This window comes from Puma concolor, chromosome D3, assembly GCF_028749965.1.
Source record: "Puma concolor isolate L17-30 chromosome D3, mPumCon1.1.hap2, whole genome shotgun sequence".
NCBI classification, from domain to species: Eukaryota; Metazoa; Chordata; class Mammalia; order Carnivora; family Felidae; genus Puma; species Puma concolor.
The window spans coordinates 32,794,661-32,809,302 of record NC_141678.1 but is presented as its reverse complement, the minus strand read 5'-3'; the positions used below and the strand labels follow the sequence as shown (position 1 = coordinate 32,809,302).

At 45.0% G+C, this 14,642-nt stretch overlaps 1 long non-coding RNA gene across 1 annotated transcript; it reads right to left on the bottom strand.

The window, feature by feature from the left end:
• Positions 1 to 1,126: 1,126 nt before the first annotated feature.
• LOC147575485 (uncharacterized) lies at positions 1,127 to 14,224 on the bottom strand. The gene is made up of 2 exons (XR_015242430.1): positions 12,897 to 14,224; positions 1,127 to 3,396 (listed from the first exon to the last, which is right to left on the bottom strand). It is a non-coding gene; the product is annotated as an uncharacterized LOC147575485 (long non-coding RNA).
• Positions 14,225 to 14,642: the final 418 nt, after the last annotated feature.

The following is a 14,642-nucleotide window of genomic DNA, read 5'->3' as shown; positions in this document are numbered from 1 at the left end:
TCTCAAAAAAATTTTGTTTTTGTGACCCACGTAGATTTGTCAATCATGTATGTGGCCAAGCGAAAAAGAAAAGCAAAAAGAAAGCCCTGCCATTTCCCATCATGATCATTTTATTACAGAAATGACATTTTGACACCAAAATGCAGAAGGGACATGACTTGGGCTAAGGACATTTTTTTCACATGAAATACACTTAGCTGAATGAAAATCTCATGGGGCTGTCCCTATTACTCTAGTGTGGGTATAAATGTCATGGGGGCAGACCAGTGCCCACCTGGGAGTTACAGCCCCAGAGAATAGGCTGTGCACTGGGTCCATCCCACAGGTCTCGTCACACGTGTGCAAGGACTCACTCTGTGCCATCTTGGGTCTCCTGTCTCTGACCGCCCCCCCACCCCCCGCCGCCGAGCTGCCTGGCCCTCCTAGCCTCTTAGTGGGCTCAAGTGTCAGCCTCATATTGTTTAAAGTATCTGTGCCCCTCAATTAATGCGCCCCTTGGTTAATGCGCCTTATTATTGTCAGCATTACTTTACTCTCCAAAGTTGTCACGGGGCCAACCGTGAGTCCAAAGACATCATTTGAGCCCTTCCCGTCCCCAGCGGACAGCTTGGAGAGGGAACGCCCTCTTCAGAACTGAGAAGTGACCTCTGTGGGGCCAATGTGCTTCCCTGGGAGGAAATTTAGCATTGTTTTGCTGTTTCTGTCATCTTCCGTAAAAGAATAACCATCCTTCCCAAAGAAAATGGGAAAAGAACAAAACCCTTCCATATATGAAAACACCTCTGTTCTTAGACCACAAGTATTTTCCATGTGTGTTATCCAACTCATGCAGAGATGAGGACTTTTAAACTCTTCCTGAAAAGTTCCTAATCCATTTGATTACTAAAGGAAAGTTATATTAGAGATTCCTCAAAAGCTACCTAATACATTTAATTACTAAAAGGAAGTTGTTAGAGTTTTCTCTAAATTAGGAAAAATCAAAAACTAATTTTTTTTAAAGTCCAGTGTGCTTCACTTTCCTTTAAAGATTTTCAATTTGTATATTAATGTTTTATATGACCTCTTCCAATTAGATTATCAGTGCCATGACTGGGCAAACATCTACGACATATTCATTCAACAAATGTTTTGTTTGTTTGTTAAAGATTTATTTATTTTTGAGAGAGAGCATAAGCAGGGAAGGGTCAGGGGGCCAGGGAGGGACAGAAGATCCAAAGTGGGTTCTGCGCAGATAACAGCTAGCCCGATGAGATCATGACCTGAACTGAAGTCAGAGGTCAGCTGCTCAACGGACTGAGCTACCCAGGTGCTCCCTCAACAAATGTTTTTAAAGTATGTGCTATGTGCCAACCATAGCTTTGGAGGCACGATGATGAAAACTCACCCTTTTCCATCAAGGGGCTTCAGGATTTTAACAGGGAGAAACAGACATGTTGATGTGTTCCCAGTGCTTTCTTAATTACCTGGGCAGGTACAATGGAACCCGAGGTGGGCATCATCAGTTCTCCCCGGGAGATGGCGGGGAGGGACCACACCCTCTCATCGGGGAGGGAAGGAGACGAGGGGAAGGCAAGTGTGATCAGCAGACCAGGTGGTGAGGGGTCTGGGTGTCCTGCGAGCAGGTGAGGCTGTGCTAGTTATTAAGTCATTGCCTCGAAGCTCAGCACCGCCCTGCTCTGCTCTGCAGTTTGAGGCCAAGGTCAAGGCTCTGCAAATACACTTCCCTTTGCCAGCTGGCTCCCCATTAGGACCCACCAGTGGGAGCACTGAGAGGACATTGGAAGGCTTGAAGAGGGAATGGCCACCTGCTGGCCTGGCCTGCTGTTCTTGTCACCATTACACTGGCAGACTCCCAGCTGTTTTCCAGACCCCCAAACCAGTCTGCCCGTGTCTTGCAGAGGTGACAGCACCACCAGGCAGCAGTCTGGCCTCAAGGCCCCTCTTCCACGCCTCTGCCCTGCCTGTGCAACAGCTCTCCATGGAGGCCCAGCTCCCCGCCTCAGGCCACCCCTCCCAGCTGGCAGGTTCTGGTGATCCGGCCTCTGCCTTGTTTCCTGAGCCAGCCCCCACTATCTCTGCTCACTAAACACTTTTCTGTGTCTGCCTTCTTACCTGCACAGCCAATTTCCTACATTGAATTCTCTCTAGTGAAATGCCTAGGGTTGTCTCTGCTGTCCCGAGAACCATGATCCATGTCATATCGGGTGTGAGTGGTCCAAGAAAACAAACTTTTAAAGGTCAGAATATGGGATGGATACGGATGTGTTTGGCCTTGAATGCAGTGCTGAAGTTCTTCCTGATGAAAATGGGACGCCAGTAATCCGCAGCATATGACGGCATCACTAGTAGTGAAATGATTGCCAGTGGTTCGTCGTGAGGAAGCGTCTACTGATGTGCCTGAAAGGACCAGTGGCCACTGCGCTTGACAGTTCAACAGCAACAAACATTACTGTGATGGTGGGGTGCGGCCACTTCTCTCTGCGCTGGAGACCTTACCGAAGGAATACAACCACGCCTCTAGCTGATTTTGAGCAAGGAATCCAGCATCTGGGAGCATGGCTGGAGGAGCAGGAGATTAGGAGTAATAGATTAGGACTCTATTGCCAACTCGATTCAGTGACTTCCTACTGGTTTGAATATGTTTGAGAAAGTTCATCGTGGAACACTGAATGCTTCTGAATATTTTTATTACTTTTTTTTTTTTTTAATACAGTGACTTACACCTAGCAAACTATACGTGCCTGGACTTGGGGGTCCCTGCTATTGGACTTGGGGTCCCTACTATTAATACATAGGCAAGCAAATGCTGTCTCAGTGCCCTCTCTGTAGCTTATCTCAGAGACTTTGATTCCTAGAGTTGGGAGAGATCATCAGCCCCTCTTACAACACCCCTGCTTCATTCGCTTCTACCCAAGGCATCCAATGACGCACTTTCTGGTTTTCTGCAGCCCATCCCAATTTTTAATAGCTCTAACTGGGAGAATTTCCAGATCTTGAGCAATGTTTGCCTCACTGTAACTTTCTACTATTAATCCTAGTTTTGTCCCAAGGAATTATGTAGATTAATTCTAGCTCAGGGGTGGATCCAGAATTAGTGGAGCTGATCTTATTCAACTTGGGGTGGGGGGAGGGCTCTCCTTCAGAAAAAAAAGAATAACAATGATAAACGTGATATTAGGTGGAAGTCTTCAAAGAAGATAGCGCAGGTGGGGGGCCCAGAAGCTTCTATTCCATGAAAGCCATAGCAAATCCACTTCTGTTCCAATCTCTTTTCCTGAGACTTCTTCATGTTACCTCATTCTCCACCATGCTGAGAGGTTTTTCCTTCTCCAAGATAAGCCTCCTTCGTTGACCCAATTGTTTCCTTGGACGTATTCAGATTTGTCACGGACCCTCCTAAAAAATGGTTGCATGAACCAGTCACTGCCTCTGGAGAAGGAAAGTGGGAGACAGTGTCCGAGCTGAGAGGAGACCTGTCAATACATGCCCTCATGAAGACTTTGTGTCATGAGCACGCATGGCTGCACAATGAAATGCCTTTAGTCACAAATTTAAGCAAATAACTTTTTCGAGCATGTCAAAAACTGAATAACACACTCCAGGATGACCTACCCAGCCAGAGTACAATTGGAGTCTAACCTACATGACTCTAAATACCAGGGAATCCTAACATTTCGGGGTGCTGGTCCCGCAAGTGCTAGGTAACCCTAGGCACTCACTCCGCACTTGCACAGTTACTCTTTGAGACCTAAACAGAGGAGTTTCCACTGACCCCAGTGAAATTTTCCTTTGCCAAGCTGTCCACAAAATTCCTTGAAGCCTTTTTCGATCATCTGCTGTGAATTACCCCTCTTAGGTTTGCCGTCTGGAAAACTGACACATGCTTTTGTTCACTCAGCTCTAAAATCATTAAGGGCCTCTCAGATTCGAAGACAAAGAAAGCCAAATAATTGTACAATGTGACTAGGTCTACAGCCAGTCAGAGGGTAGAGCCGCCAGGACCTGGGGGCCTGGGGAGGTAGAGGTGAGGAAGGCTAAGAGTGGAAAAGTACTGAATGCTGAGTCAGAGCGGAGAGTAGTGTCTTCAAGGCCCCCCAGACCAGGTGGTCTTGGCAGAGGTCCTAAGAAAGGCCTCATCTGAGACAATCCCCCCACAAAAAGAGGCCTGGAAGTGGGGGTGTTTGGGCCAGGCTTGCAGATATGCCTCAGAGCAGGGCTGGGGTGGGGGGTGGGGGGTGGGGGTGCAGCGCGGTGGGGCTTGCCTCTGAGTCTTTGCAACACTGTCCAGAAAACTGCAGTGCCCTGGCTGAGCACCAAGTCTAGCATGGGTAGGGCAGAGCCTACCCCTTATGAGACCTGCCAGGTAAAACTTTGTAACTGCCTGTAGTCTGGTCTGAAAACATCACACGTTGAAACTTGGCCTGGAGCCAGACTCCTCAGGCTAAAGTTAGAATAAAACATAATGTCTCAACCTCAGCGTTATTAACATTTTGAGCTGGACGATTCTTTGTTGGGGAGGGGAGGGGGCTATGCTGTGCATTGTGGGATATTTTACAGTATCCTTGGCCTCTATCCACCAGATGTTAATAGCACTCCCCACATCATGACAACCCAAAGTGTCTCCAGACATTGCCAAATGTCCCCTGAAGGACAAAATCACACTGGTTGAGAACACTGAAACAGAGGAACATAGTACCTCTGAGACTTGTGTTACTCAGAATTCTACTTCTGTAAATCTGCTTCTGTCTACCTTTCAGGCATTGCCCTGGGAATGTTTCTTCTGCCTAAAATATCCTTTCTTTCCTTGTCTGGTTGTGGACACCTACTCTTCCTCTCACCTCTCCATGAAGCCTTTCCTGACCACGCTCCAGGGTGGGTCTTGTCTTTGTACAGCTTCGGACTGTGCTTCTATTATTATAGTCTTAGTCTGTCTGCAACACATCCATCCACACAGGTCTGGCACTCAATAGGCACACAGTATATGTTGGAGAGAGTGGACTTAGACAAGAGGAACCAATAGTTTTCAAAGGAGACTGAAAAAGGAGTGGCCACAGTCATGCAAAAAAATACACCAGCAGATATTGAGGTCCTGGACACAAAGAGTAGAGCACTACAAGAAGTCACCCCCAGAGTGAAATGCTGTTGAGAATTGAAGTAGGAAAAAAAGATTAAAAAGTCTCTTGTATGCAGCACTCAGAAGGGCACTGGCGACATTCATGAAAGCAGGTGAGGTGGGTGACACAGGAAGCCACATGCCCTGCAGCAGGTTGAGGGGCAGCTGGCTGGCTGGGCACTGAGGAGAGGGAAGGCTCTTTCAAGGAGATCCAGACACAATGGGAAGGTGGTGACTAGAAGGGGTGCAAGGTCAACAGAAGATATTTAAGAAGAGGCAGACATCATGGGCGGAGCAAGGAGGAAGAAATAGTCAGTGGAAATGGATGTAGGGAGTAAACATACCAGAGAGAGGAAGTAATTGATGAAGTGAGGTCCAGAGGGAAATTGGAGGGAATGGGTCCAGAGCACAATAGGGAGGAAACAGAGAAGTGCATCTTTTGAAACAGGGGGAAATGAGTGCAGGGGAAGGGTGCTGTGTGTTACCATGGTGAATTACCTCTTAGTTTTAGTGCATTTGGACTTAGTGCAATAGGGCATTTGGACAGTGAGCAGAGGTTTGGAAACGTCAGTGAAGGGGAGAGGAAAAGCATTGCTGAGAAGCACCAAAGTCGAGGGAATGGAAAGTGGCCAACATTAATGAGCACCTACTATGTGCCAGATCTTTCAGCTGTTACTTCATTTACTGCTTGTGACTGCCCTATGAAGTTGGTGTGATATCACTTTATAGATGACCAGAAAGTGAAGTGAAAGAGATAAGGTCTCAGGTAAAGCCTGATGTCCTAGCGAGTAGCATACCTGGACCCTGAGCCTACGTTGGGTCTGAAGTCATATCCTTTGCGGTGCTCCACTCTTGGAGGTATCAGGACAGTTAAGATAGTGGGAATAGGTGCAGGACAGAAAGAAGTATGGACAGTTCAGACAGGGAGTGGAATATGGGAATGGGGATGAACACATTGGAGGCAGGAGGTCAAGAACCTCTGAGACTACTGCAGTCTGTCGTTCTTTTAAACGTTGGCAAAATCTGGAAAAATGGGATAGGCCGAGGGAGGGTTAAAAAACTATAATCCTGGAGATGGACTCTGCAAAATGTGAATGATGACCTTGAAGTTAACACCCTGAGGACGGTGGAGTTGCTGTGTGGGAGGGATCTCCTTGGAGTTGGGGTCTCCCCTGAAGTCAGGAGAGCAAGGTGTAAAATGTGAAGGGATGAGGGAACACTAACCTCCTTCTCCCCACCCCCATCCTTCTGTCCTCACTCACATACCCCAGGCCCTAGAGATGCAGAAGAGTTTCCAGAAGGGGTGCTTTATTGCTAGAGACAGCCTGCTTTCACTTAGGACCAGAAGAGAGAGGAAGAGCTTTCTGTGAAGATGCTGAGTTTGTGTGTGTGTTGAGGGCAGGGGTTTAACAGAGAAATGGGTACATTGGGGTGGGGGTGGGGGTCTCAATGAGAAAGCCTGTCACAGTAGCAGCAATGGGAGGAGGGTGCATGAGAAACAAAGATGGGCCCAAAGCCCAAAAAGAGAGTAGGCTTCTACCTGTTTTGCTTTCGGGGCTGATCTAAGCTTTGGACAGTAGTAACCGTGAAGTGCTCAGACACAAACTGCTTTAGTCCACACCTCTTGTCCTCCTTTCAGATGGACACACACCATTTAAAAATAAACATACTGAGGCACTGGGTGGCTCAGTCGGGTTGAGCATCCCACTTCAGCTCAGGGCATGATCTCAGGGTTCAGTTCCTGAGTTCGAGCCCCATAACAGGCTTGCTGCTGTCAGCGTAGAGCCTGCCTTGGATCCTCTGTCTCTCTCTCTCTGTCTCTGCCCCTCCCCTCTCGCACTCTCTCTCAAAAATAAATAAACATTAAAAAAAAAAAAAAAAAAAAAAAAGAACAACCATACTTAAGAGGAGTTACCCAAGCCCCGTCCGAATACATTGAAATTTCAGGATAATTTATCACATTCATGTCCAATTCTCCTTCAACGTCCTGAGCTACTCTAAGAGGACAAGGTCATTGCCTGATAAATCACATCTCTTTTCCCACTCCCAGGCACCACAGAGTATTTATTCTAAAGACATTTGATTCTTAATGATCTTAGAATATGGGGAAGCTATGAACCATTTCTGCTGCTGCAGTGTCTGAGTACTGAGCAAATCTTTCCCTGCCTCGGCCTTTTCCGTAGAGCCCATGGAACAACTGGCAGGGAAGACAAGTTCCCCAGACTGGGGTGGGAGTTGGGGGGTGGGGTGAGAGGGATTAGCAATCACTCAAAGGGTCTCTTGTGCCAAAAAGAGCCTACAGATCAAGATTTGAGGACCTGGAAAGATAAGCAAGTCTGGGCTGATGTTGCTGTCCCCCCATTCACCTCCCTTTCCTTCCCTCCTCTCCCAACAGCAGGTACACCCATTGGAAGTCCCACTAGCCTTAGGACAAGACTGAGAATGCACTTTTGGAAAAATGTGATCCTGTCCTCTATCTTTGCTGTATATACCCTCTTCATCCGCATTTTGTGTGGCAGACCATTTGATCCAAAATAATTTGGTTAAAAAGTTGATCCAGGGGCACCTGGATGGTTCAGTCAGTTAAGTGTCAGACTTCAGCTCAGGTCATGATTTCACAGTTCATGAGTTCAAGCCCCGCGTCACGCTCTGTGCTGACAGCTCAGAGCTCGGAACCTGCTTTGGATTCTGCGTCTCCCTCTCTCTCTCTCTCTCTCTGCCCCTCCCCCACTTGTGCTCTGTCTGTCAAAAACAAATCAACATTAAAAAAAAAACATTAAAAAAAAAAAAGAACTAGCTGATCCAAAACAAAAATTTAGTTTACACAACAAATCACTGCTGGACAATGTGTCATTGACTATTATTATTTTTTCAGCGTTACTGAGGCATAATTGACAGGTAAAATTGTAGGATATTTAAAGTGTACAATGTGATGATTTGATACATCTATATGTTGTGAAAGAGCTTCCCCCCTCCGTTGAGTTAATTAACACATCACCTCATATACTTACCTCCTCCTTTTTTTCTGATGAGAACATTGAAGTTCTATGGTCTTAAAAAAAAAATCAGTTCTACAAGATACTTTCATCAGCTATATTCACCATGTTAATACATTAGATCTTCCAATCTCATTCATCTTATAGCGGAAAGGTTTTAACCTTTTACCAACCTCTCCCTGTTTCTCCCAACCCCCAGGCCGTGGCACCACTGTTCCACTCTCTGTTTCTATGAGTCGGACTGTTTTTTCAGATTACACATATAAGTGACACCATGCTTTCTGTCTGGCTTTTTTCACTTAGTATATACCCACCAGACTCATCCATGTTATCAGAAATGACAGGATTTCCTTCATGTTAAAGGCTGAACTATGATCTATCTATCATCTATCTATCCACCTACCACATTTTCTTTATCCATTCATCTGTTAACACTTAGGTTGTTCACATACTATTATGAATAATGATGTATTATTTTTAAAATTTCTTATTTGAATTCTTTTTGATGCATTTTAGGCAAATAAGAATCTACATTTTTGGTAACATCTTTTTTATATAAATTTATTTAAATCTTTGTAAAAATGTTTTTAATGTGTATTTATTTTTTGAGATAGAGACAAAGTGCGAGCGAGGGAGGTGCAGAGAGAGAGGGAGACACAGAATCCAAAGCAGGCTCCAGGCTGTCAGCACAGAGCCGGATGTGGGGCTTGAACTCACAGACCACAAGATCATGACCTGAACCAAAGTCAGACACTTAACCAACTGAGCCACCCAGGTGCCCCTGTTTTTGGTAACATCTTGAAAAATCTTTTAATTTTGCAAATCAGTTGGAAATGAATGTTTCCAATCACCTGTCCATGTTTGCATATTTTTTCTTGCACAGTGGGAAGGGGTGTATTAGATTTAGAAATGTTTCAAGCCATTGTGACACAGACAAGTGGTGCCGGCTTGAGTTGTTGTTCCAGCAAGCAGAAGGAGATAGAAACTCCTTGATTCAGCTGGACTTTATGCCTAAGATTTCTGTTCATCCTGCTGGGCAAATTTTAGAGTCCTTTCAGCGTATTTTCTACATGCTCACATTGCAAAATAAGGAGTGTGTTCTCTTTGGCGCTGCTTAAATCTGGAGTCTACCACAAACATGTACATTCTTCTGGAGGGCAGCTAGAGAGTAGCCGTGTCGGTGGCCTGTTGAATTCCCCAAAGTCTGTGCTCTGCAGTAGCCCTGAGACAGGTTTGTTTTAATGATGCTCTTACTGTGGGTGGGGTCATGCAATACCTAGATATTCAACCTCTGGCTTAACCTTAACAATATGGCCTCAGAATGTATCTCCTTGTTTTTGTTTCTGAGATTTAGGGATCAATGGATGGCACCCGTTTTCTCTTTTTCCCCTGTTTCCAGAAGGCTTCACCTTTAATCACAACACTATTTGGAATCCTGGGGAAATATGCTCCCACCTTATGTGAAACCATTTTATAAGACACAAAGTGGATACAACAGTCCATCAACATGAAATAAGAAAATTAAGGGTGCCTGAGTGCTCAGCCGGTTAAGCGTCTGACTCTTGGTTTCAGCTCAGGTCACGATCTCCAGGTTTTGTGAGTTCTAGCCCCACATCAGGCTTTGTGCTGGTGGCACGGAGACTGCTTCGGATTCTCTCTCCTCTCTCTCTCTGCCCCTCCCCCCACTCATGCTGTCTCTGTCTCTCTCAAAATAAATAAACTTCAAAAATTTAAAAGAAGAAGAAGAAGAAGAAGAAGAAGAAGAAGAAGAAGAAGAAGAAAACTAGAACCCCGGCAACTTGAGTGTTCAAGTATGTCATTTGTTACAAATGTTAGAAAGCACTGCAAATAGCAAACAAAAGGCAAATCAAGTTCCGGAATGCAGAAGACATGAGAACAATGCTCATGATATAAATATGAAGACTTTTTTTCCCTAAGTAATGAAAAGTAGAATTGACTTTGTAGAAGTTAACTTTAACAACTTCAAGAGACCTCTCATATCGGAATAAAGAAATATCTTTGTTTTACTTTGCTTTCTGTCTCTGGTCTCAATGATGCCCCCCCCCCCCCCACAATCACCATTACCTCCAAAAGAAATAGGCTTTGAAGGGAGAGTCATATGAGTTAGGGAGTTGTTTAGTGTCCTCGAGGATGGTATTTGTGCAGAGGAAACAGGTGGTTTTGGTCCTATAATTAATATTTATTACTAAGTTTCTAGTTCAACTTAATTCATATTTTGTTTAGCAAATTTAAACAATCACTTCTAAAAAGTGATTTTTTTTATTATAATATGATTGTTTTGTTTAGTGCATTTAAATTTTTAGATTACATTTATGCATTTAATGTATATGTGTTCACCGACAATCCCTTAACATGGAGATCCTGGGATTATGAGTTTGGTTCTCTTTAGTATTTCTTCACTTAATTCTACATCCTACATTTCTTCATTTAATTCACTTAATTTCTTCACTTAAAAGATGCCCCCCAGGGGCGCCTGGGTGGCGCAGTCGGTTGAGCGTCCGACTTCAGCCAGGTCACGATCTCGCGGTCCGTGGGTTCGAGCCCCGCGTCGGGCTCTGGGCTGATGGCTCAGAGCCTGGAGCCTGTTTCCGATTCTGTGTCTCCCTCTCTCTCTGCCCCTCCCCCGTTCATGCTCTGTCTCTCTCTGTCCCAAAAATAAATAAACGTTGAAAAGATGCCCCTCCACGGAAGGAACAACGCTCAACCCAATTCCAGGAAGACAAGGTGTCTGCCCCAGGCTTTTGAACTTGATGACATTCTGCTTCATTTTCACATTCTTCCTATTGCTGGGACCACAGCTCTCACTGATGTGACAGTGACAGGTGATTGAATTCTGCACCTGTCCCCCGGATTTTGTCTGACCCTGCAAACCAGTTTCCAAAGACAATCTAACGACAATCTGTTGCTACGCTCATCTACCAGTTTCCCCATCCTCTTTCTCTTAAGCCCTACATGATATTTTCCCCTGCCCAGAGACATTTCCAACTCAACTCAGTGGTGGCCACCTTCCATGTGCAAAGCCACCAACCGAAATAACTGATAATATAGAATCACCCTCTCTTCTTGTTTCCCTGAACACCAAGAGCCACTATGTCATGAAGATATGCCTGTTGAATAAATGAACGCATGAATGAATAAACAAATGATATCTGTGGGGATAAATCCACACAAAAATATGAAAGTTATCTTTGTTTTATTTTCCTCTTAAACTGGTTTCCTCTCTTGGCAGAAGAGACTCAAACGTGAATACTGATCAAAATATTTCCTTTTTGTGAGAGACGGGTAGAATGCACATATCTCATTTAAATCTCATATGCATCCTTCAAAGTGAAAAATATGCTAGCTTAAAAGCAATGGCTGCCTTAGAAATGAAAATTCTTGAGATTCTTTATTTGCTAGCTTTCCTCTGTCAGCTATATATTCCCTAAAGGCATATGGTGATGTGCTCTCTCTCTCTTCATGTGTGTATAAACACAATTTTTAACTGTACTAAAAAGTACTTTTTTTTAAAGTTCAGATTAGATTTTTTAAAGTTTAGGGGCATTTGGGTGGCTCAGTCGGTTGAGCATGAGTTCGGCTCAGGTCATGATCTCACAATTCATGGGTTTGAGCCCCATGTTGGTCTCTGTGCTGACAACTCAGAGCCTGGAGCCTGCTTTGGATTCTGTGTCTCCCTGTCTCTCTCTGCCCTCCCCCCACTGTGTTCTCTCTCTCTCTCAAAAATAAATAAACAAACATTTTTAAAGTGTAATATAAAACATGGCCTTAGGGGCGCCTGGGTGGCTCAGTCAGTTAAGCCACCAACTCTTGACTTCCACTCAGGTCATGATCTCATGATTCTTGAGATTGAGCCCGGTGTTGGGCTCTGTCCTGAGCATGCTTGGGATTCTCTTTCTCTGCCTCTCCCCTGCCTGCATGTGCACGCTTTCTCTCTCTCTCTCTCTCTCTCTCTCTCTCTCTCTCTCTCTCTCTCAAAATGAGTTAATTTTTAAAAAATGCCTTAATTAAAACATGACAATTTTGATTATTGCCAGAAACTCCATTTTAATAAACTTAATCTGCTTTCCAAAGGCAGGTGAACTGTTTAAGGGGCTTCATGCCACAAAGTTGGTTCAGGAAGCTTGTTATTTGTTACTCTAAGCATTGGAGCCGATGCAGACTATTATCACTAATGAGGGAGTACTTAAGATACTCTTAAGGAAGAAGGAAATGTGAAAAATGAACTGCAAGGTGAAGAAAGGTCTGGCAGGACTGAGCACATTCGTGCACTTCCCCCTTTCTGCAGTTACCAAAACAACCCGAAAAAGAAAGTGCAAGTATGAACACTTGAAAAGCCAGCGACTGTGTGATGAAGACATAAAGCTTCGAGAGGAATTGCCTGACTCAGTGCTGGTCAGTGTTCCATCCACTTCAAAAATGTCAAGTGTTTTGATAATTGGATTAAATGCAACAGAGTCTCACCGTGTCTTCCTCTCAAATGTTATTAATAACTTTGTAGCGTTTTGTAACTACTATCAAACAAACTTTCTCCACATAATGTAACAATGCCTTTTTAGGTTAAAAAAAAAAAAAGCTTTGCAAATGGAGCATAAGCTTTCAATAAAAAGGCGGAGAAACATTTGCCTGAAAACAATCCAATTTTAAAATACAGGCAGATGGAAGAGTTTGTTAGTATGGTCCCGTCTCCATTCCTTTTCAACCCCAAGAACCTTCCCCCAGCAGAGAGACCTGAGGGTGAATTACCCTAAGGGGAAAGGGATACGTACCAGGAGAAGAACTCAGAACAAAGCATACCCATTTGGTCAGTGCTGACGAACAAAATACAAATTTTGAAAAAGATATGATGAGGCAGAGGTTGTGTCCCTCCCACCACCGCCTCCTCCCCCGGGAGATTGGAGATCCGGATGGCGTGAGACACAGAAGGAGCACTGCTGTGATGCAAGAGTTAAAGCTTAAAGCCAGCCACGCTGCCCCCTCCCGCAGAAGGGCGGAGCTGGGGGGTAGCGGAGGAGGAGGACTTTTCCTGGAAAACTTTAGGAAGCCTGGGCCCCTTCCTGGCAGGACCTGGGAAGCGTGCACGGACCTGATTTCCTTCCACACGACACCAGCTTGGGGGAGGGTGAGCCAGTAAAGGGGGAAATGTCCAAACTGGAAAGACCAGGCTGGGAACGTCCCCTGGGGAGCATCCCATAGCGCCAGTGCCCCGGAGAGGGGTTGCCCGAGACCCGAAGGGACCTGGGGGTTAAGGAAAAAAACTAGCACGGTCTGTCAATACCCGAGATTAGGATGGCCGAGGCTGTCAAAGGAAGGAATCATCATAGTGGCCTGGATGGAGCAGGTCTCATATCAGCATCAGCTAGCATAAGACAGAGAGAGGTTCAAAGGGCAAGAGTCCTCTCCCACGGCTGAGCCCCCTTTGTATGGACCCACCTAGGGAAAGCAGGGAGAGCTCAAAGCTGAATTAATTGAATTGTGAACTTGAAAAAGTCTGAAAACTCGGACATGTCTGAATTGTCCTGGAAGTAACTTTTCTGCCATCGGGTAGGGGAGGAAGCTAGAGAGGGAATCCAGTTATGGGGAAATAAAGAGAGTTGCACGTAATACCTCTGGGTCCATGGGTTGTGAAATCTCATCTACTCTGCTAGAATCATCAATGTCATGAACTTCCTCATGCAGAATTTCAGGTGCATGGAACTGGAAATATTGGACATTTATTTTACAAGACTGAGGTCTTGCAGGTTAAGGTTAGGTTAACAGAATGAAAGTTAACAGGTTAAGGTTAGGTTAACAGAAATTGAAGTACAATTTCATGAAGCTTTGTTGTAGATCTCCAGGATCCACAGTAGTAAGACCGACAGACATAGCATGGAAATAAGCAGTGAGTGGAGAGCACAGCAAAGAGGAAACAGGGGTTCCAGAAAAACTTTGCAAAATTCTGAAAGCCAGCACACCTGGTGAATTCTCAGGGCTTATCTGGTACAAGGTCACACTCAGCAGGAGGGGTAATGACCCCATTGACTGCTTCCTCAGTGGGAATGATGACCTGGAAGTTTTTTCCAGAGTAAGAAAAAGCATCTCCAGTTTTACAGTGGAAGTAAATGAGGAGAGATAACCTTCAGAGGATGTTTTTTATAGACAATTCTGCTGGAACAGAGTTTTGCAAGGTCTCCAAGAATGGTTCTTTGTTGTGGAGCCATGCATAGAACATTGGGTGATATTTAAATACAGAGCATGTGTTGGTAATCACCTGTCTGACTTAATTTAGTGAGAAGTTGTGGGGTTGGTTGACTTTGATTATTGCATAAGTGACCCCCCCCCACCCCCGCACAGCTTGGCAGGGAGCTGGGCGGTAGACAGAGTGTTGGCTCTGTTGTTGCATCCTGGAGAGCCAGACTCCCTATGGCCTTCTACAAGGCCTCTTAGCTGAGAAAAGCTCTCTGTAGCCCTAAGTGTGGTGATGAACCTCTTTAACTCCCAACTGTATCAATTTGCTAAAGCTGCAAAGTACCCCA